A 24,373-nucleotide genomic window follows, 5' to 3' on the forward strand; every position below is an offset into this window, starting at 1 on the left:
GGTCTGCAGCTAACATGAGGCAGTGGGTGAGCTGTCCATTTGGTTCCCCAGAGGAGGCACAGAGCTTCCATGAGACTGATATATTCACTAGCTATTTTAAGAAGATAATATCAGATATCAGACAAAAGTTTACTTGATCTCCTTTTTAAAGTGAGTACAATTAAAAGTTTCCTATAAAATGGATCTCAAGTATAAATCAACTTTATTCGAACTGTAAGTCACACACAGTCTAGGCTGGTCAGTTGTTCCAGGCTGGTCACATAGTTCTAGATAAGCAGATGAAGATTTGATGTCACCAAATGTGGTTAGCCTTCCACAAAGAAAATTTTATTTTATAACCTGAACTAATCACAAGGAGAATCTGACATAAAGCAATGGGGGGCTCAGTGCTAACTCAATTCCTCTCCTGAAATCACCTTATAGTCTTTGTTGTATTTGTGGTGGCCTGATATTGCCCACCACCCCATGATTCTCTACATAGGATTACCCAGCACATGGTAATAATATAATCCAGTATTATATTATTATGTCACATATAGTATATAATATTAATATAGTATTAAAATAATAAAAATCTTTTCTGTGGTTTAACAAGGTAAAATGGCTTTGAATATTGCTTACTTTTTTGATTCTGATATCTTTACAGGTAATTTTTTTTCATAGTGAATTCTGTGTACAAACCAACCCTATCAAATATCAGAAAATCCATGAGAGAAAAAAATTATTTCATGGGCTTACACCTTGGTTTTCTAAAATGTAAGGTAAGCCCTTATGTTTTAAGTAAGCCCAAATTTTAGATGACAAGTCAGACCATTTCATAAGTAAGAATTTTTTTAAATGTATAAAACAGGAATGATAATAGCTATTTTTTATACTGTACATATAAAGCATCCAACATAGATTCTGGTATGTTGGAAGCACTCAATAAAAACAATTTTATTATTATTATTGTGCCATTTATTTTCTTACTACAGTCAGTAGGTATAATAATAGCTATATTAAAATTAACATTAATGCATTAATGATTGCAATATTTACATGACAATTTATACATCTGGTCTTATATGTCATTATTCTTCATTTGTCATTCACTTTAATTGGGCTGTAAGTAGAAAAATACATAAACAATTGCTTCTATAGTTGGGTCCAGACCATAGACAGCACACCAACCTCAGGTTGGTATGAACCAAATTAAACAAATAAATAGACCACAATTAGTGAGGAAGCTAAGTTGGGTAAAAGAAACCAGTTACACACCATCATTATATAGAACTTTCTCAAGAATATTCCACATACATATTTTAAATCCACATTTTATAACTCTCCTTTTAAACAAAGCACTCATGAAAAATTTCTGTTATTTATTTGAGGATTTTACATAACCAAGATTCTGACCTTTTCTTGGGATATTATACACCCTTTACAATCATTGTACTCACACCATGTTCTTCTAATCTGTTAATGGAGTAGACACTATTCCCCCTTAAGTCACCAAATTCCAGAATAGAAAAATAAACATTAAAAACTGAGAGGAGAGTCAAGTCAGACCGTCTCCTTGTTCCCAAGCATCTAGTCTTACCTCCCACATAGAGTGGTAATTTGTGCTTCAATCTCTGCTCTGCTGTACCACAATCTAGCAGAAATGGCAGTTCCCAGTTTCAAGACGGGTATTTCTCAGAGAATGAATGGGAATGGAAAATAAATCTTGAGGTTGAAGGTTAATTATTGACAAAAATTATCCTTTGGCAATAACAACTTTCTCTATAACATTAATAAAAGTGTCTTGTTTTATGCAGTTTTGATGTATATTAATGTTGAAAGATGTTCTAAGACTGGCTGAAGCAGGAGAAATGACAGAAAGAGGGTTCTGAAAAGAAAATAAAGAAGAGTGAATGAAGAATAAGTCCAGGAAAGCATGGAAAATTAAAGGAGAGGACAAAAGTCATACATATCAGGGTCTGAATCCATATGGGGAATGGAAAAAAGAGGAAACAGAATTCCCACAAACAGAGTGTAAGTATGAAAGGGAGGGTATGAGGGATGACAAAGAAGCAAAGACATGACTTCCCTGGTGGTCCAATGGTTAAGACTCCTTGCTTCCAATGTAGGGGATGCAGGTTCAATCCCTGTTGGGGGAACTAAGATGGCACATGCCGCACAGTGCAGCCACAAAAAAAAAAAAAGCAGCAGCAAAAACATGAGAATGTCTTTGCATTGGCTGTTTAAAGGAAGTGGGCTTCCATGGTAGCTCAGATGGTAAAGCGTCTGCCTGCATTGTGGAGACCCAGGTTCAATCCCTGGGTTGGGAAGATCCCCTGGAGAAGGAAATGGCAACCCACTCCAGTACTCTTGCCTGGAAAATTCCATGGATGGAGGAGCACGGTGGTCTACAGTCCATGGGGTCACAAAGAGTCGGACATGACTGAGCGACTTCACTTTCAAAGAAAGGAGGGCTACAAAAGGAGAAGTGATGAACTCATTGAATAATGCATTGCTAGTTAAATCACCAAATAGAAGCTGGAGATTCAGCATAATTGTGTTATTATTCACACTTACATTCTAATTAACAGATTTATATATAATGTGTAGGCTCACTTTATCTGTGGGTATGAGAGAAGCAAAGGGAACTCATTCACTTGTGCCCAACGCACGAAAAAGAACGCTCGAAGGACCAGCACAGTGACTAAGCACCGCGCTCGTCTCAGCACACCCGCTGTAGGACCGAACGACGCAATACGGCCTGAAATGCTTACTGCCTGCCTTCACTCTGGGAAATCTTTCACAAGTGGCTTTTTCCAAAAAAGGACTTCCCCAGAAAAAGCACAAAAATGTTAGCACAGAAGGTCTGGGTGTGGTTTTACTCACATCACTGCTCCCTTCGTGTTAACAAAATATTCCTGCTCTCAGACCAGTGAGAAACAGCTGAGCAGCACAGGCAGCAGGTATCACCCTCACAAGACCCCTCACAGGAAACTGCACAGCACAAACCACTCTCCAGCTAGCTGCCCTCCATCCCCTGGAATAACAGACAGGACTGACGAAGAGAGGGCTGTTGGTCTTCCAAAAGGCGCAACATCTGGAGTGCCAGAGGCAGGATGAGACAGAGAAACCATGAGCTCCTACTCAACAAGTATCTTGGGAATTAACCCAAGACCGATAATGTTCTGGATTCCAGGAAGATAAACAGCACAATGCTGTGGCTTGCCTATGAATTCCTGTATCTAAATTAACAAGCTATGTGACGTTAGCTTCCCTGGTGGCTCAGATGGTAAAGAATCCCTGCAATGCGGGAGACCTGGGTTTGATCCCTTGGCTGGGAAGATCCCCTGGAAGAGGGCATGGCAACCCACTCCAGTATTCCTGCCTGGAGAATCCCCATGGAGAGAGGAGCCTGGCGGGCTACAGGCCACGGGGTCACAGACAGTCGGACAAGACTGAGCCACGAAGACTAGCACATGACTTCGAGAAAGATAAACTTTCTGGTCTTGGTTTCCTCATTTCATAAAAAGCAGTCGAGTCAATCATCTCTTAGAATCCATCAGTCTCTAAAAATACTATGGTAAAAAATTTTTTCAGAGTAATTCATGAGCTTAGCAGATTGCCCAAAACTTGAGCCTTTCCTGAATCAGTTTAATCCTATAATTCTAATGAGTTTGAGCAGTTTGATGTCGTGATCAAAGGCAAGGATTCCTCACTCTAGCTCTCTGTTTTAGCTATCTGCCTCTTGGTCCCCCACTCTCATGATCCAGTCAGATGTGTCCATTTTGGATATTAGTTTCTGTTTTGATAATAACATTACTCAGGAAATACACAGCCATCAAGATGTTCTTGGCACTTCAGTGATTAGACAGAATGGACTTCTGTGATTAGGCAGTCTTGTTTCCACAATTCTAATCAAGTAAGATCCCTCCTAGGAAATCCTATCGAACTACCAAGAAAGCAGTATGTGGGCTTTTCTTTATAATAAGAGCCTCTAGGTCTGCCAAACTTTTAGAAGTCAGTAGGCAATATTTGAGAACAATAGGAGGAAAAGAAAACAATGCATTCTCAAAAGCATCACATGTGTTTGGACTCCTATTTTTCAAAATGGAAACGGCCTTATTTTTTTTCTGATTATTAAGATTTTTAACACATATTGTCAAACTGCCTTTCAGGAAGCTTGCCCTAGTTGATTTTCCCACCAGCATTCCATAGTGACTACTTCCTCACACCCTCACCAAACAGGTATCAGATTCTGTTGTGTCTTTGTCAATTCATTGGTCGAAATAATATTATTTTCTTTTCATTTGAATTTTTAATTATCAATGAGGTTAGTTTTCACACATTTATTACAAATTGTTTACTTATGCCATTTGTTCATTTTTCTTTTGTTGTGTCTCTTTTGCTTTACTCATGTAAAAGAGCTCTTTATATTAAGGATATTTGTTCTTAATTATTTTAGTTCATGAGGTGCTTTGTTTTCCTGTATAAAAGTTTTCACTCTGCTTTAAGGAGTAAAATATTTTAGTCTTTTGCTTTACTGCTTTTTTTGCCCTGTTTAGGAAGTTTTTTCTTACCTCATCTATATATATATATTTTTTTCAAGTATTTCACTCTCAATTGTAAATTTCTGGTGAATTTAAGTGTATTTTGGTATGTATTTTGGTATAAAGGGTGACATAGATATTTCATTTCATTTTTTTCCCAGTTATTTCAACCCCATTGACTGAAAAATCCTAATTTTCTTTTCTGACTTGAAATGTCTCTCCTTTTTAACACTAAACTCTTTATATACAGGTTTCCGGAGTTCTGTTTTCCTTTGATCTCCACATCTGATGTGAACTTATTCTGACACCACTACCAAAGTGTTTTTAATGAGTGTGGTTTCAAAATTCATTTTATTATGTGGTAAGGCAATGCTCCCAACTTGTACTTCAAAAATTTCCTGGCTATTCACACAAGATTCTTGCTCCAACAGCAGTTAGGCACTTGAAGTGAAGTGCTGAATATATGTATTTTTCAAAGTGCACAAACTTGTGAAAGCCCTAAAGCAAATAATTTTATAGGAAATATCCATCACTCCCTTTTAGACTTATTAAGATCAGTCACTGTTGTGTTTTTTCAACCATGCAGTTTACAGGATCTTAGTTCTCAGAACAGAGACCACACCCTCGGCAGTGAGAGCACAGTGTTCTAACCACTGGACTGCCAGGGAATTCCCATTAAGATTGGTCACTGCTTTGAAAGAATGCTCAGGGGGTAGATGGTGTTGAGCATCAAGAATTTTCTAGCCCACAAGATGCATATTTGGCTGGCATATTATGGCCACAACCGTTTTAAGTGTGATGAAAATGTGTGCATCCTCTTTATCACACTATTCTTAAAAACATTAAAATTATCATATACATGAAAAAAATGCAACTTATCAGCGCCCCACCATTCGTAAAGCTATGTGGACTTGTTGAAACAAACCAATTATTGAGCCTTTCAGTCCCATTCATTTCCTCTGCCTTCCCTTAGACCTTGTTTGTCAGTCCCTATCTTGCTTTCAGCCTCTAGGGTCCCCTTTCCTCACAGCAAGAGTCACTTTATCACCTCCATCTATGATCTCTGAGTCAGTTACTCACCACCCAAAACCAGGTGAGTGCTCCCACCATCTCCTTCACTCCCTAGTCATCTGGCATTGAAATTGCCATTGGTTTTACCTGGAACCCAGTTAGAGAGTAGAGATCATATGCTCTTCACCATTGTACCTAATCCCTAGCTCAGTCCCTGACACAGGCAGATTTCAGTAATATTTAGTCAGTGGGTGAACACTACAAACTAAATCTGAAGCAGGAGGGACACAAAGAGCTCTAGCCCAGGACTCTGGAATTTAGTGTCATCTTAATTGTTCCAACGTTGCATTAGAGTGTCTAGGACTGCTCCCCCTCCACAGTGATTCTGTCCCTGAACCCCACATCCCTGCTTTCTTCCCCAGTCCTGCTGAAAGGCTTGCCCCACCTACCTACCAGGACACCCCATAACCTCAGGTTAGCTCCTCAGATACCAGGTGTTAGTTTGAACTCCTTGTCATTCAATGCCACACCATTTGGAACCTGTGTTCTACCTGTTCTCAGTTCGCTATGTGCATAGGCCTTGTCTGATGGAGCCTAAGATATGTTCTTTAGGATGAGAGGATTGTGTGCCTCTCACTTCTGAATCAGTTGTTTTCATACAGCCCAAATCCTTTTAGTTGCACACAGTGCATGCTACACAACTCTTTGCAATCCCATGGACTGCAGCCCTCCAGGTCCCTCTGTCCATGGGATTCTCCAGGCAAGAACAGGATCTCCTGGAGGAGGGCATGGCAACCCACTCCAGTACTCTTGCCTGGAGAATCCCATGGATGGAGAAGCCTGGAGGGCTGTAGTCCATGGGGTTGCAAAGAGTTGGACATGACTGAGCTACTAAGCACATAAGTGCATGCGTGCAAAGTTGCTTCAGTCGTGTCCAACTCTTTGTGACCCTGTGAACCATAGTAGCCTGCCAGACTCCTCTGTCTATGGGGTTCTCCAGGCAGGCAGGAATACTGGAATGGGTTACCATCCCCTCCAGGTGATCTTTATGTCTCCTGCATCAGCAGGTGGGTTCTTAACCACTAGCACCATCTGGGAAGCCCTGCCACACAATAGTAATGATAGCACTGTTGAAGTCCAACTCCTATGAAAGTTCTGGGAACAGAAATCAGAATAATAATCCAGATATAAATCAAATTGTAGAATTTTAACCATACATTCATACTATGTGGAAAAACAAGAGCTCTTTTTTTCCCCTCTAATCTCTCTCTCAAAAGGACAAAATTTTTCACTTTCTGGGAAACCACAAGTCACTTTCATCTGGTTTTCCCCCTAGTCCTCGCCTCTTTTTGAGCTCAACATTTCACGTGTTCATTTTGGGGAGATTCCATTGCAATACATCACCAGGAACACATGTGTTCCGCTGGGACCTTATTCCCTGGAAGATGTGAATGGTGATGTAAATAACAGCATCATTGGAATTTGGAGTAAGTAGTGCAGGAAAGAAAGTTATGGTGAAATAAGGCAAAGTCAGGCAACTATAATCAATATTTCCTCTTGGGGTAATGCAGAGAGTATTGATGCTGATAGAGAACTTCAGTGGTATTCACCAGCTGGAGCTGTCAGCAGAACATTAATTAAATGGCAGCTGTTGCTTTACCACTTGTAGGGGAGGGGAGCAATGCTGACTCCAAAATAGATTTCCGAGGATGAGAACATTTCCAGCTAGTAAAACAAATAAGAGCCCGGTTGTGTGTGTGTTTTTTTTTTTTTTATGAGTTTTGCAGCACATGAGTGAAGAGATGAGGAACTATTAGACTTGCGTTGATAGTTAGGTCTTATGCTACTACATTTAAAGTAAGAGTTCTAGTCTGCTGTTGGAAATACACACATACCATGCTAATCACAGCTACAGAGTCCAGCTTCGCTTCCACTCAGTTAAGGATTCATTATTCTCTGATGCTCTAATGAACATTTAAGATGTCTGTTGATTTTTAACTTGTAATAAAAACAATATGTGGCCATTAAAGGTTTAGAAGCAAAGAAATAACCAACCTTGGTCACAGATTGTTATTCTCATGTTTTTATAAAAATTATGCTCCATCCAATTACTGATCAAAACTGTTCAGTAATGTTTATTCCTCAATTCCATGACATTTAACAGATTTACCTTATTGAGCACTTGTTTTGTGCCATCTGCTAATAACAGTCCCAAGTCATACCTGGATCTATTTATCACATTAGTGTTTTAAATTTATATGTAAATATTTATCATGGACTATTTTTAATAAATCTTCACTTTCTGTTGAGTTGCTATTGCTCTGAGAAATAGGTGCTACAGTATTTGCCATTGGTGATTTTCAACTTGGTAAAATTCATTTAACAGACAATGCATATAGATTTTCCCCAAGGCATGAAAAAGCCTTCTCTATTGAATTTCAAACCTACAGAATCAATCAGAAAATTAATTCCATATATATGACCTAAAAATGTAGATTTCAAGAGGTCTTAGGAATACAATGACCCTCTGGCCAATCAGTTCCATGGGAAAGACCAGCTTGTTTCCAACACACCTGCTGCTATAGAAGTGAAGTGATTAATCCCTTCCTGTTGTTGATGTCATGAGAAGTTAGGGGGTGGTATGAAAGTCCAGACTGGGGGAATCCCAGGGAAAACAGTGAACACAGCCAAACTCACAGCATTAGGGGGAAAGTCAAGGTCTGAACAAGAGAGTAAAGTCTGCGGTTAGAATTTCCACATAAGGGTAAAAACTCTGTGTCCAAAGTTAAGACAGAAAATATTATATCGGTCTGCAAAAGAAAGACAGAATAAAAGCAACAGTCACTGGGGAAAATGGAATACATCGGAACAGCCCCTAAGAGAATGGGTTGCCTCCAACTGGCCCACTTATTGGGAAAATAAAGAATGCAAGGACCCAACCCCTAGTCAAGCAGCAGACCAATGAGTGGGACGTCAGAGCACCAAGGCCAGCTGCCACAAGACCCCTGACGCGGAAACAGGGAAGCAGCTGCGTTCAGCACCTTACATTCTCAGAGTTGGCTCCAGAACAGCAAAGTGATTAAAAGATTAAGAGCACAAGCTGAGGAGTCCAGTTGCCTGGACTCAAATCACAGATCCACCACCTGCTTGTTGGAGGGCCTTGGGCGGTTCTCTCAGCATCCTTATCTGTAGACTGTACGGATATCTACCTCATTATCTGCCTTGTTAGTGCCTAATGCATAGAACACACTCATTAACTATCAGCTCCTTTGTTGTTTATTATGATCATATGATAGACAAGTTAATAGACTAGGACTCTGTAACTTCCACCAAGTGACCTCTCTTTCGCCTTCCTAATACCTTCTTCTTTAAGATGAAAACTGAGCTAGATAACTGGTTCTCAACCCTGGATGTACATTAAAATCACATAAAAGCTTCTAAAATAGGTCCGTACTTGGGCACCCACTCAGGTTAGCTTGAATCAGAACCTCTGGGGCTTTGCCTGGACATCTGCACCTTCAAAGCATTCCAAGTGATTCTGCTGGACCAAGAGCATTTGGGACTGCAGACTTGATGGCCTGATGACCCCCAGGGAGCTCAGAGTCTAGAGGCTTCCACTCTCTTTGGTATGGGTGACTCCAGGACCAAAGCTGTATAATCATCAACAATCTGAGACTCAGAGCCCCCATTCCTGCTCAAAATCAGACCAGGTATGGAAGTGTTGAGAGAGCTAGAAGCCTCACAGAATGTCTTAATTATCACGCAGTGTGGGAGCCAGGAGGAATTTAGAATAACTGAATGAGAAAAAAAGAAAAACTTCCAGAAGCCAACCAGTGAAGCCCTTTTTCCCCAAAGGATATAAGCACTAATTCTTTCTCTCCTTTGACACTGTTATACCTCTTTACGTAAAGACAGGGAGGACAAAAGGGAAATTCTTGGTTTGTTGTAAGAAAGTAAGGAGAGATGATGTGAATGAAAAAGAACACCTTGATGAAATATATCACTGCCTCTATTTTGGATTAACTAGGTCCCTCCCACAGAAGAAAGAGTGTATCTGCTTCAGGTGTTTAGCCTGTCAAGTAAGTAGTGCACAAGTCCTGCTTGCTGACCAGTACTGAACAAGTAGGAGCAGGGGCTGGGGTGTGCTAGTATAGTTGTGACAAGATGCTGTTTGTAATTCATAGAATAGAACTTCTCAGATGCTAGGGACACATTCTATTATATGTTTATTTCACATGAAACATTCACCTTCCTGGGATATTCAATCCCACCACCTAGGATATTTGATACCCTGAAAAAGTAGAGTATTTATGGCCACTGGCATAAGAAAAAGCAAAGCATTATCCTCTCTGTCCAAACTGTATTAGAACTGCTTTCCTTTTATTAATACTTCAGACAATGCAAACGTTGAGTGCCATACAAGCAAACATAAACTCAAAGTTTCCAATTCTATCCAGATAGTCAGATTTCTAGCATCATTTTTAACTCTTGGTTTTATTTTTTTTAATTTTTATTAGGGTATAGTTGATTTACAATGTTGTGCTGCTCTCAGGTAACTTTTGGTTTTAATAAAGATAAGGGAATTAAACAGAATAACCAATAAAAACATCTCATACCATTGTTCGACTGTAACAAACCACTGACTGCAAGATATCAGATAATTTTCCTTAAACTATAGCAAGCTCTCTGTTTTTCAGAAGGAACAACATGCTGCCAGATTGACAACTCATTACCTAAACAAAGTCTTTGGGAGCCAATAAGAGCTCTTATGGGCTTCCCAGGTGGCACTGGTGGTAAAGAACATGCCTGTCAATGCAGGAGACATAAGAGACGCCAGTTTGATCCCTGCATCAGGAAGATTCCCTCGAGGAGGGCATGGCAACCCACTCTAGTAGTCTTGCCTGGAGAATTCCATGGACAGAGGAGCCTGGTGGGCTACAGCCCATAGGGTCACCAAGAGCTGGACATGACTGAAGGGACTTAGCATGCACAAGAGATCTTATACAGAATGAGACTTTCTGTCCCCTTCCTCACTGTCTCCCTCAACCAACTTACACACACCACCAAAGGCTTCTTCCAGAATTACTGCTACCAGCAGCTGGAATAAGTATGTTGCACCATTTAACAAATGGAATGCCCATGATCAAGACAGAGCTCTGCAGAGCACTTCATGACAATAGAAGGTGGAGTTCTAACTTGTCAACAGGAGCAACAGCAAACCAAAACCTCCAATAGCATCAAAGGATTTGGCTACGATAGCACACATAACAGATCATAAATTCAAACGCTCCAAGGCGTCCTCTTTCAGAGAATCATCTCAGCAGTGTAGAAGCTGAACACCACATTGTGCCATTGCCACCGGAATAAGAGTTTCTGTGTTCCAAAGACACCAGGCCTGTCTCCTCCTGGGCTGCCCAATTCCACTGGCCACTGCAGCTTCTGGCTCCACTTCAGGACCCAGGAGAAGAGCCCCAAATGGACTTTCAACCTTGAGTCCCCTTGTTCTTTGTCCTTGGTGACTTCAGACTGCAGGGGCAGCTGACCCCCTGCAGGGTCACATTTGACAACTCTCACCCAAACCTCTTGAAACAGTAGAGAAGAGGGCAGAGCACAACTTTTGAAAGAATAACATAGCCCGAGAACACAACATGAACCAGTTAGAATCAAATGAATCCAAGATGGTAGACAAGTCAACGTCGACCAGACTTTGATCCTCAATAAGCAAAGCTAAATGACCTACCCAGAGGTGCCATGACAGTTCCAAGGCACCATCAATGGACCAAAAAAGTGGGCAGTGGCCCAATTCCTGGACATCTCCACCCCTTCCCCAAAATAATTGGAATAATCCTCCCACTCTTTAGCCTATGAAATTACCCAGCCCATAAAAACTAACCACGTCACATTTCACGGCCTTGCACTTGCCCTCTGAGATGGCCCACACTCTGCCTGTGGAGTGTATTTCTCTCTAAATAAAACTACTTCTTACCTATTACTTTGTTTCTCACTGAATTCTTTCTGTGATAAGACATCAAGAACCGGAGCTGGGTTCAAGTCCCAACCTTAGGTAAATGGCTTCAGCCTCACAGTCGTTGAAGTAGAGGTCCTCCTTGAAAAGCTGCCTCCTTTACAAGAAAGTGGTGAAAATATGGACTAAATAAAGGCAAATTGCCCAGGTTTGAATCTCAAATCTGCCACCAAGTTACTTGTCATCTATAAACCTAATTTTTCTAATCCATAAAACAAGAGATAAAAATAGTGCCTCATCAGATTGTTTTGAGAAGTAAATAAAATCATCCAAAATGCCTGGCATGGAATAATCTCCAGTGTCTGCTATTATGATCATCACTTATGTATATTAAATAAGTATAAACAGCTCTATAATAAAACATTATGTAGATAATCTATATTAAAAACTACCTATTATTATCATTATATTGTCTTTTATATCACTATGAAAACTCAGCAGTGGCCACAGGACTAGAAAAGGTCAGTTTTCATTCCAATCTCAAAGAAAGGCAATGCCAAAGAATGCTCAAATTACCGCACAATTGCACTCATCTCACACGCTAGTAAAGTAATGCTCAAAATTCTCCAAACCAGGCTTCAGCAATATGTGAACCGTGAACTTCCAGATGTTCAAGCTGGTTTTAGAAAAGGCAGAGGAACCAGAGATCAAATTGCCAATATCCGTTGGATCATCAAAAAAGCAAGAGAGTTCCAGAAAAATATCTATTTCTGCTTTATTAACTATGCCAAAGACTTTGACTGTGTGGATCACAGTAAACTGTGGAAAATTCTGAAAAAGATGGGAATACCAGACCACCTGACCTGTCTCTTGAGAAACCTGTATGCAGGTCAGGAAGCAACAGTTAGAACTGTACATGGAACAACAGACTGGTACCAAATAGGAAAAGGAGTACGTCAAGGCTGTATATTGTCACCCTGCTTATTTAACTTATATGCAGAGTACATCATGAGAAATGCTGGGCTGGAGGAAGCACAAACTGGAATCAAGATTGCCGGGAGAAATATCAATAACCTCAGATATGCGGATGACACCACCCTTATGGCAGAAAGTGAAGAAGAACTAAAGAGCCTCTTGATGGAAGTGAAAGAGGAGAGTGAAAAAGTAGGCTTAAAGCTCAACATTCAGAAAACTAAGGTCATGGCATCCGGTCCCATCACTTCATGGCAAGTAGATGGGGAAACAGTGGAAACAGTGGCTGACTTTATTTTTCTAGGCTCCAAAATCACTGCAGATGGTGATTGCAGCCATGAAATTAAAAGATGCTTACTCCTTGGAAGGAAAGTTATGACCGACCTAGACAGCATATTAAAAAGCAGAGACATTACTTTGCCAACAAAGGTCCATCTAGTCAAGGCTATGGTTTTTCCAGTGGTCATGTATGGATGTGAGAGTTGGACTGTGAAGAAAGCTGAGCGCAAAAGAATTGATGCTTTTGAACTGTGGTGTTGGAGAAGACTCTTGAGAGTCACTTGGACTGCGAGGAGATCCAACCAGTCCATCCTAAAGGAGATCAATCCTGGGTGTTCATTGGAAGGACGGATGTTGAAGCTGAAACTCCAATACTTTGGCCACCTCATGTGAAGAGCTGACTCACTGGAAAAGACCCTGATGCTGGGGAGGATTGGGGCCAGGAGGAGAAGGGGACGACAGAGGATGAGATGGCTGGATGGCATCACCAACTCAATGGACATGAGTTTGGGTAAACCACGGGAGATGGTGATGGACAGGGAGGCCTGGTGCGCTGCAGTTCATGAGGTTGCAAAGAGTCAGACACAACTGAGCGACTGAACTGAACTGAAAACAATTGGGATTCAGATGTCCCAGTCATTAGTTGGAACACCTGGCATTCTGGGCAACTATCTATGGAATGAACAGAATATGGAAGGTGGGGATTTGCCACCAAAGTTGAGGGCCCCCCGAGGAGTGAATTCTACCAAAGCAGCTGGCTTCCTTGAGGGCCAAACAACAGGCTGGGACCAAAGCAACTGGCCTGTGGTGTCCAAAGCAGAAGATGAGCTCTATCAAGACAGCATGTGAAAGTCAAGCTTATGTGTGAAGGCCACTCCCTCATCCAAATTCCAGGCTGCCCTTGAAGCATGTGTCACTCACTAAACAGTTAATGAAACACAAAGAGCCTTGAATATCTCCAGTGTCACATTTCAAGACTTATAGAATAATTAGGAAAAATCTGAGCTGGCAAAAGTCTTCCTGGCTCGCGCTGGCAGGCAGACTGTCTTTGTTTTCCACCAGTGTGTGTTGTCGTCACAGTAACTGCAAGGCTCCAAATACAGGCCCGGCATGTCATTTCCTCATGTACTTAGGCTGCCACACTGAAATAGCATTATGAACTCAGCAATGCCTCTTCCTTTCCTGTTGTGCTGTGGTGCCTCAGTCAAAGAAGCAGGCCCTAAAATGAGTTACTGAAGACGTAAGTATATTAAAGAGATATAAAGAAAAATAAAGTCCATTTATCCCTATTACTGTGTTGTCTATGACCATGTGTATGTCAGGGCAGGGGGCGGGAACCTTATTTTTGCAAAGATCTTTTAGATAAACAAGGCAAGTTGGCAGTAACTTGATTGTCTTGGGGATGTCAGTAGTCTACCATTTTCAATCAAATTGTGTTTTGGCTTTCAATCTGTAGCAAATCATTTTTTAAAGAAGGCATTTGACCAACTCTGGTATGTCCATTTCATGGCTTTCTTTCACCTTTTCCTTACGAAGATAAGCAACAGATAATTCACTACTTCAAAGTCACTTGGAAAGACTGAAAGATTGCAATTACAATTATTGAAAAAGCAAAAATAGACTACTTTCAATTGCAGACATAGAAGGTCTTTGGCCAGTGAAGCAAAAACTGTCCTCATCTATGTTTTGGTGAAGGCGGTGGATGACAGCATTTAAGCAAAAACAGAAAAGTCCTTGAACCTTAAGGGCTCAATGAAAGTCAGACCACTTGAGACAAATTCTGCATTAGCTTTAAAAATTCTTTTTAAAGTCTGTCTTTCACAGACCTCGGGAACACATAAATCACACAATATTATGCACGTTGACACTATTTCCCAAAAAGGAAACACAACACCAACCTCCTCTTGACTTTTCAGTGCTGCTGTGGCTTAAACAAAGCTCTCGGGGACTGGAGTGCTGGTTAATATCGTGTTTCTTCATCTCTTCGCTGGGAGTTTCTCAAGTTCTGCAATCAGCTGGTCAAAAGCCAACTAGAGCTGCCCAATTCATGTTGGACTTTCCTAATTCTAAGTTCTTACACAACTCGCTGCCTAGCCTTTGAAATTACACTGTCTTAGCTACCACCATGAGGAAAGCTGTATTCTGCCTGCAGCCTTGTCTCCTCTCTGAATAGCTAGAAAGTAGGACTGACCATTTAAGGAAAAAGAAGAACATGATCCAGTATATTTTCCTGAGGTTCCCATATTTTTCCTCTAGAATCTTTATAATGTATTGTATAAAGCCAGGAAATTTCTTATATTATTTTCTTCCTTTTCTTTCCTTCCTTTCTTTTTTCTTTCTTTCTGAACCAAGGTCTTCATTAGAGAATGATCATTCTGAAATTCACTTTGCTTTCTCTTTTAGAAACTCATCCTTTTGATCACAAAAAATAAAGCAAAATGGATAGGTCTAATAAGTACCTTGCATAAGGTTTGTTGGCACTAACATTACTAAGAAACTTCTCCACTTATGAGAGTGCTTCATATATTTTTGGTTAAGTTAAATACACAGAATAATAAGCACTCCATAATATACTCGTACATCTTTATGATGGAACACTTTTTTTTTGCCTTGGAATATACTTTCTTGTCATGTTTAAAAAGAATGACTAGGATTAAGGGTGATGAATAGCAAGAATTCACTTGTATTTGGTGAGGTTGAAGGTAGTGTAAAATTACCTTTTCCGTCTTTTCATTTTTATCTGTTACTAGGTTAGTAAAACAAAACATCTAAAGGAATAAATAGAGAGTGATAAATTTAATAATATATCCCTCCTTGAAGGAGGAAGTTTCCCTTACATACATTACCAAGCATAGTTGGCTATAAAAGAGACACCCAAACTCTATGTATAAACACACTTTATCTCCAACTGCAAATATAGAAACCAGGGAACCATCTATGCTGTGGGTGATTTCTTGGCCTTCTTAGTAATAATTCTATAAGACAGTGCACTGCTGAGTGATAAGGGAGGGACTGAAACATAAATTCCATGCTAAACTATTGGCTGGAGCTCAAATTATGTCTTCTTAGAGTACCCAGCTGCAAAACATGTCCCTAACAGGATTCCACATTTGAACAATATATTCTTCCACCTTTCCTATGATCTATGTATGATTTGATTTTACAGAGGGTCTGCATCTAAGAACTTCACATGCAACAAAGAATAAAATAAACGATAACTACATTTAAGGCGTAGTAATAGAGAAAGAATAACTTAAACTTATTGAAAAGTATTGAGAAACTATAAGTTTTATTAACTCATTTAATTTTCAAAATAACTCTTTGAGGAAGATAGCATTATTATTCCCATTTTACAGATGAGGAAACTGAGGCACAGGGGTTAATTTGCCCAGGGTCATGATGAGCTGAAATCTGAATCCAGGCCATCTGACTTGACTATGCAATTAGTCTTTCCTGTCTCCTCCACGTCCATAACATAGCCTTTCTGTTACATCTTCAACTCAGACACAGAGTAAGGAAACAAAACATATTTTTTAAGGAAACAAAATGTATTTTATTAGCTTAGCTTTCATTCTATTGCTGCAGCTGCTGCTGCTGCTAAGTCACATCAGTCGTGTCCAACTCTGTGCGACCCCATAGACAGCAGCCCACCAGGCTCCTCCATCCCTGGGATTCTCCAGGCAAGAATATTGGAGTGGGTTGCCATTTCCTCCTCCAGTGCATGAAAGTGAAAAGTGAAAGTGAAGTCGCTCAGTCGCATCAGACTCTTCGCGACCCCATGGGCTGCAGCCTACCAGGCTCCTCCATCCATGGGGTTTCCCAGGCAAGAGTACTGGAGTGGGGTGCCATTGCCTTCTCCATTCTATTGTTACATATCTTAAAATAATTAATTTATAAACAAATCTATGTTGCAGGTTTTTAAATGTTATTTTTCTACTAAGGTGTTAACAATTTCAAACTTTTTTGCTGAAATATTAATAGATCTCAACCTAAGCTTACCATTCACTTCCCATGAGGCTGCTTTTTTAAAACTTACATGTTAGAGAGAAATAAATGAGAATGTTGATTAAACAAGCTCTATAAAATCCTATTTCTTAGGGCACCTGTTTTGTGAAGAAATGCTCATCTTTCAAAAAAGACAATTAGCATTAGTTTAGAATGTATATTTTACCACAAAGTTTCACTTCTAAAGAATAAGTAAGGGACTTCCCCGGTGGTCCAGTGGCTCAGACTCTGCATTTTCAACGCAGGGGGCTTGAGTTCAACCCCTGGTCAGGGGACTAGATCCCACATGCCACAATTAAAGATCTCGCATGCCACAACTAAGACACAGTGCAGCCAAATAAACAAATAATTTAAAAGAATAAGTAAAAATCATAACCACTGAGAAATCATTGTTAAATAAATATATTAAATACTTCATAAATTTCATTGGGAAAATCCCATAGTGGTTCTTGCTGAACACCCATTTAAAAGAGTAATTTAACTTCCTTGGTTATCTCAAAATATAAAGAGAATGCTTTTCTTTTGGTGAACACATTAAAAAAATTGGTTCAAAATCATGATTCACACTTTATCTCACATAGTAAGGCTATAGGTCTCATAAGTGATTTAAAATAAAACTGAGAAATGTCTCTTTTTAAAACATCAAGGAAAATTTTATAAAAAATAAGCACAGTATTTAAACATTTTAATGTTCAAGGCCAGATGTTAATTCATGATGACCCACAAATGGAAGGAATTATGATTTAAATGAATAGTGCCAAAAGTAACTATAAATAGAATCTGGTACCAAAAGATGATAAAAGTATACGAGTTACAGTATTTTGAAGTCTAGGTGTATATACAGGAGACACATGTGTATTTACATATGTGTGTGTGGGTATATATATATATATATATATATATATATATACACATACAAATCTTTGTATGTCCCCCTTCCTATTTCCTTCTTCAGATATACATTATCTGCACAATCAAGTACATGGGCATAGTTACAATCACTTGTAATTTTTCTGTGCTCGTTAAACTATGAAGACCTTCCTTGAGAAATTTTTGAGATAAAAAGCTATTAATCACACTTATAGTTGCTTGACTTAATTTTGTACTAATCTATATGTTCTCTCATGCTCATCATTAGAAATCCAGAGCCAAAACTGTTCACAGAACATCCAAAAGATGCATGGCACGGAACAGCTTCAGAGCCAAAGGGTGTTTAGGATAATGCCTTGTACCTGGTCGCTGTCATAAAATTGTTCTGAATTTAGACAGGTAAACCCCATTCTGTGCGTGCATGCGAACTCAGTTGCTTCAGTCCTGTCTGATTCTTTGTGACCCTAGGTACCGTAGGGCACCAGACTGCTCTGTCCATGGGGATTCTCCAGGCAAGAATACTAGAGTGGGTTGCCATGCCCTCTTCGAGGGGATCTTCCTGACCCAGGCATCAAACCCATGTCTCCTGCATTGCAGGTGGATTCTTTACCCTCTCGCCACCTGGGAAACCCAAACCCCACTCCAAAAGACCCTCATTCTAACAGAGCACCTAAAGATCCAAACTAAGAGGGAATCACTTCTAAAAGCTATGGTCTAGGAAATCATTGTGAAAGGCGAAGCCACCGTTGTGGGTTTTAAATAGTGGACAAAGTTTCTTCAGGAAAGAGCAGGAAAAGTGTTCCAGGCAGGAGAGCAAAAAATGGGCAGAGATGGGGCATTGAAATGCTCAGTGTGTAGGTGTTTGGAGAGGGCCCAAAATCTGAACCATCTGAAGCAGAGGGACATTTGTCGTCGAGTAGTGGGAGCTGAGACTGGAAAAGTTAAGTACGTGCCAGATGATGGAAGGTTTTCAAAATACTCAGCCTAGGTGTTTGGCAGCAACTAGAAGTCGAAGAAGATAACTGAGGAGTAGAAGAGACAAGCATAGGAAAATTAACCCCAAAGTCATGGGGTCGCTGAGGGGCTTCGCAGGTAGCTCAGTGGTTAAGAATCCACCTGCCAACCAGGAGAGGCAGGTTCGATCCCTGGATTGGGAAAATCCCCTGTAGAAGGAAATGACAACCCACTCCAGTATTCTTGCCTGGGAAATCTCATGTACAGGGGAGTTTGGTGGGCTACGGTCCATGGGATGGAAAAGAGCCAAAGACACGACTTAGCGACTAAACAACAGTGTGTGCGAGGTGGTTTGCATGGCAATGAGGGGTGGAAGTGGAGCAGAACTGTCATGATACAAATCAGACCCAGGATGAAGGGAACAGATCTTACGGTGGTGGAGACACAGCAATGAAATCTCTTATGGTGGAGGGGAAAGGGATGACTCGAAAATAACACTGAAATGTGAACTTAAGTGAACAAGAGAACACAATCTATGCAGTTGATTGTTCATGTACTGGAGGAAAACACATCCTCTAACCTGAGCTATTTTTGATTCTCAAGGGTAAACTTACAGTCATGAAGACAATGATACTCAAAACTCAGAACATCAGGAAACATGGCTTTCTTTTACTCAGGGACAAATGCTGTACTTCGTTATCCTCACACTGTTCCACTAACTCCAAAAGAAATTACCCGCCTCCAAAATCTACTAATGGCAGATTTTGGCTGCACACATACATTTGTAAGCCAACAGTGTGACCCTTCCTAAGATAAAAAGAAAAATGTAAAACATTTAGTTCAGATGTTTCAAAACTCTTTAAAGACAAAGATGCTGCAACTTCACTAAAGTATTAGAAGTTTCATTCTCTGACACCAAGTTTCACCAGAGTGCATTTTGCAGTGTTACATTCATTATACATGATTAGCTGCCTTTACTTTGTAAACTAATGGCACAATCAGAGTCATGAAATATCATACATACTGAAATGATGTACTATTTCATTTTTCCGAGCATATGATATATAACCTTTAACTAGTTTTTCTTAAAATGGGAACATTTACTGGAAGAGTTGATACATTCTGATCAACAATATGTTCAAAACTGTCCTTGGGTAAATTATTTCTTTAAAGTTGACAAAATAGACTCAAATGATCTTTAAAATGTGCATTTGTATCTTCTTTGAAATTATCCTTGGTTTAGAATATTCATTCAAACGATCATGTTCACCTAGAGGAACAAACTTTTTACACAAATCCAACCCAACTACAGACATGAGTTATCAACTAATCGCATTATCAACTAATCGTGTCATCAATGTGCAGCTATAACTTTTGTCAGAGTCAGTGTGATATTGATCACTCTAAGCAATTCTGATAAAACTGCAGGGCGACTCCTGGAAGCAGAGACAATACAACAGTTGAAAAGAGGATGTTCTTCACACTATGGTGAACACATTCATACTCAAATATATGCAACTTAAGAAAGAATTTTTCTAATATACTCAATTTAAGTTTTAAAAATCAGGATCTATCTTGTCTGTATACAAGCAATTACTCAAAACCACACACACAAAATAACATTCTCCTGCATAGTTTATATTCAACAACTGCGAAAGCAGTGATCTGAAAGCAGGCATACCTTGTGCCTAGTCAGGAGCGCTTGGGGTGACTGTCATGTAAGGAGGTCAGAACTAGCACGAGGTGTACCAGTGTAATCAGAGACGGGGGTAAGGGAGAAGCCGGCAGCCAGGCTCAAGTACAGCAACACACACACACAGGACTTCCCTCTCATTTACCACACGGGCTGCTCAGCGAGTTTCATTACATGAAAGTGCTTTTGCTTCTAGGGAAAATATCTCCTCCATTGGTTAGCCATCCTCATTGTGAAAGGACTGTGAAGTCTGTCCTTTGTCAGATTTCTGTTACCTGCTAGAAAATGATAACTTGGCAGAAATGCTTTGATGGCTATTAAAGCATTGTAACGATCCTCGTATTTAAAAAACGATCGGGTAATTCTGAGAAAGAGATGACTTTCTGCTTCTTTAAAAAGTAATTCAGTGATTGTCCTCAGTTTCAAATGTGTTATCAGGTAGTGAAACAGTGAGACTCAAAGGAGATAGGCAACACACAGTCGGAGAGAGCTCTCTTCTTGTGGAAGCAGAAATTTTTTAAGAGAGTTAAGTAGCTGTGCATTTCGGTCTTACCTGACTGGCAGCTCGTCTAAACCAAAGATACGTCCTTTACGGAGGTAGCTTATCCTTTGAAGAACCCAGTGGCTTGCCCCACAGCCCAAGAGAGACTGGAGTCCTGGAAAACCATCCAGCCCAAAAGAACACAGAGGAAAAAGCTTTTCCCACTTTCTTTCCTAGGACTAGCCAATAGCTGAAGTCATGCAGGAAACGGTGTAGTAGAGAAGGGAAAGCGGCTCCTTCTCCCTGAAATCCCGATCAGCAGCAATTGGAGGCTGTTGTATCTCTCCCACCCAGACTTTTGTTTAAAAGTTTTTTCAACTGTTGCTAGGTGTTGTTGGGTTTCTGAGATTAGGTTTCTCGTCTTCTGCTCCCTTCACAGCACTGTCAGAGCTATGACTTTGTCGAGGAGCTGAGCTCGCGTGTGCTATATTTAACCAGTGTTCTCAGCAAGTCAAGCCTGTCAACAGCTGAGAAGTTTGGAGCCGGCTCTGCTCAGTTCCTCGGCAGCTCGGTTATCAGTGGATACGGCTCTGCTCGCCCCGGAAAAGATTGCGGGGAAACGGCAGACCCTTTTAAGGACTGCTGCTCATTACCCAGACGCAATTATTGCTGGAAGCCCTTAAAACGCCGTGTGTGATTTGGAACTCAGGTTTTTAAAATCGGAAAAGAAGCAGCGGCAGTTGCCTCGAGCAGAGCAATTTACTAATGCAATATTCTCCTCAATTAGGCTTTCTGAGATAAACCTTCTTGGATAGAAAAGTCTTAAAAAAAAAAACTGTAAGGCGATTGTCGGGGAAATTCACAGTAAGAGATCAGTCCCAAGCAGTTTTTTACAGTGATGTGTTATATACATAGTTAGATTATATTCATAATTGTCATATCAGACTTAATCAGCTTTTATGCCTGTTATTAAGGCAGGTTTATCATAAAGGTATGTCTGTAACATAAAGTTTTTGAAAGGAAAATCTTAGTGTTCTCCCTGAGATCATTCATTCAAAGCAAGAAATGGAGAAGGCTCCAGGAAAATCAGGACTTGAGACACCCCTGGTTGTCCACAGCCTTGTCTAATCATTAACCCTCAAGTCTCCAAAATGAGAGTGGTCACTTCTACCCAGAACTCCAAAATGAAGAATGCCTTCAGATATTTTTATTTGCTTTATTCTATGTCAGAAAGTAACATGAATCTTCCAAGATTGAGAATCATGAAAAAAATGTGTGTTTAAGGCTATTCTCAGAAATGCCTTACTAATTACCATGTGGAATTAACAATAAGAGGAGCTAAGAGAAGGAAGGGACACACCCACCCATACACACACACACACACACACACACACACACACACACACACACACATGATTGGCTAACACAGCAGAATATTGCCCTGAAAAAAAAAATCTCATCAATATCACTAAAAATGTTGACCCCTTTCCTAAGACAATTTTATCAGTTTAAAGGTATCCCTTCTTTTGACATGGAAACTAAATTTGGACCAAGGAGGCATGTAACAGTATAGATTTAATATTTTAAGTACTACATACTTGGAGCAAGAAGCTTATATGCTGGAGAACCCTAATGTCTGTCTGGGAAAGGCTGTCACTTTTCACAAGGGGTGTGTGTATCCTTCTTTTTAAAGAAATGACACTCACCTTTAATGTTAGCTAATCCCTCACCTCAGCCTATTAGAAGATGTCTCAGCTGTTCCCATGCCATCCACCTCACTAACAGCATTCATCTTCTCTCCCTAATTTATTTAGTATTATTCACATATAAAATTTATTTAGTACTTTTACTACATTTAGTTAGTACATATAAGTACATTATTTAGTACATATATTTAGTACTAATTCATTTAGTACTACTTACTACATTCTGTAGTACTATTTACTACATATAAAATTTATTTAGTACTATTCACATATAAAAAGCAGAGACATTTGTTTGCCAACAAATGTCCCTATAGTCAAAGCTATGGTTTTTCCAGTAGTCATGTATGGATGTGAGAGTTAGACCATAAAGAAGACTGGACACAGAAGAATTGATGCTATTGAACTGTGGTGTTGGAGAAGACTCTTGGGAGTCCCTTGGACTGCAAGGAGATCAAACCAGTCAATCCTAAAGGAAATCAATCCTGAATATTCATTGGAAGGACTGATGCTGAAGCTGAAGCTCTAATACTTTGGCCACCTGAAGCAAAGAGCTGACTCATTAGAAAAGACCCTCATGCTAGGAAAGTTTGAAGGCAGGAGGAGAAGGGGATGACAGAGGGTGAGATGGTTGGATGGCTTCATCAACTCAATGGACAGGAGTTTGAGCAAGCTCCAGGAGATGGTGAAGGGCAGGGAAATCTGGCGTGCTGCACTCCATGGGGTTGCAAAGAGTCAGACACGACTGAGCAACTGAACAACAATGCATAAAATTACGTTTGTTCAGATTCTTAGTACTTCTGGGTCTGGGCCAACCTTGATTTTTTTAAAAAGATAGATGAAAGCATTCTTATCAACTATACTACAATGGAAAAAAAGATGAAAGCATTCTTATAAGAAATTAACTTCCAGAACGCTAATGGATCTTTCAGAGATAATCTATCCACAGTCCTCTAATAGGAAATGGAAGTGTGCGACAGGGCTATGAGACCATTTAGAACCACTAGGATAACTTTGTGAAAAATTACAAAGGGGTGGGCTCTGGGGAGGTCATTGTTCGAAAAATGCCCACATCCCACATATACCCCACATGCAATAGCCCCCAACTCCCTAAAGAGGACTTGGGGAATGTATATTTCATACCTCCTAGGAGTTCACTTGGGCTTCCCTGGTGGCGCAGAGGGTAAAGCATCTGCCTACAATGCGGGAGACCTGGGTTCGATCCCTGGGTCGGGAAGATCCCCTGGAGGAGGAAATGGCAACCCACTCCAGTACTCTTGCCTGAAAAATCCCATGGACGGAGAAGCCTGGTAGGCTACAGTCCATGGGGTCGCCAAGAGTCGTACACGACTGGATGACTTCAAGAGAAAGAGAGAGGAGTTCACTTTACCAATGTCCCCAGTCCAAAAGGAAGCAGAGAAGCAAGTTAGCCAAAGTCAAGAAAAACAGGGGCAATAACCCACTTTGCCTTTATGGTCTAGATACTTCCATTATAAGAGAGATAGTTATTTATTTCTTCCTTAACTACCCAAACAATTACAGGTTTTAGTGGGGTCTTTTTCCTTTTCTTATGAACACCTAGTCCCCACTGTTGTTTTCTTTAACCTGTGGACTAGCTGTTTGTTGTAGCTGTTAGTTTATTTTTAAAATGTGGTGAGATGCAACAATATATAGAGTATTTCATATAATTAGATACTGTTGCTACCTTCAAATCATGTTCTTTAATTATGGTAGCTTGTGTGCTGGTCTGACACTGAACTTCCACATCATCAGTCTCTCTCTCATTCTCTTTCACACAGACAGACAGACAGACTCACACACACACACACACACACTCTGTCTCTCTCTAAAGTGAATCTATTTTGAAGCCTTCCCTCCCACCCCCTGGGAAAGATTATTCAGACAAAAAACATT

The 24,373-nt window shown here is 40.2% G+C and overlaps 1 protein-coding gene and 1 long non-coding RNA gene across 12 annotated transcripts in view; one reads left to right on the top strand and one right to left on the bottom strand.

The window, feature by feature from the left end:
- The window catches only part of FILIP1 (filamin A interacting protein 1), a 223,104-nt gene that overhangs the window by 189,952 nt on the left and 8,779 nt on the right, over window positions 1–24,373 (bottom strand). For 8 of the 11 annotated variants that reach the window (XM_081530793.1, XM_081530791.1, XM_081530785.1 and 5 more), the window contains exon 1: window positions 20,829–21,199. The exons of 1 other annotated variant lie outside the window; for it this stretch is intronic. The gene's annotated coding sequence lies outside the window, so the exon portion shown is untranslated. Of the gene's footprint in view, window positions 1–20,263; window positions 21,200–24,373 lie in introns of those variants that run through there. 2 more of the 11 variants (XM_081530790.1, XM_081530784.1) reach the window with 1 other exon arrangement.
- On the top strand, window positions 15,063–21,199 carry LOC145521844 (uncharacterized). The gene is made up of 2 exons (XR_014065738.1): window positions 15,063–16,590; window positions 18,850–21,199. It is a non-coding gene; the product is annotated as an uncharacterized LOC145521844 (long non-coding RNA).

The sequence above is a fragment of the Giraffa tippelskirchi genome, chromosome 9 (assembly GCF_054371585.1).
Source record: "Giraffa tippelskirchi isolate mGirTip1 chromosome 9, T2T-mGirTip1v1.2.pri, whole genome shotgun sequence".
Taxonomy (NCBI): Eukaryota; Metazoa; Chordata; class Mammalia; order Artiodactyla; family Giraffidae; genus Giraffa; species Giraffa tippelskirchi.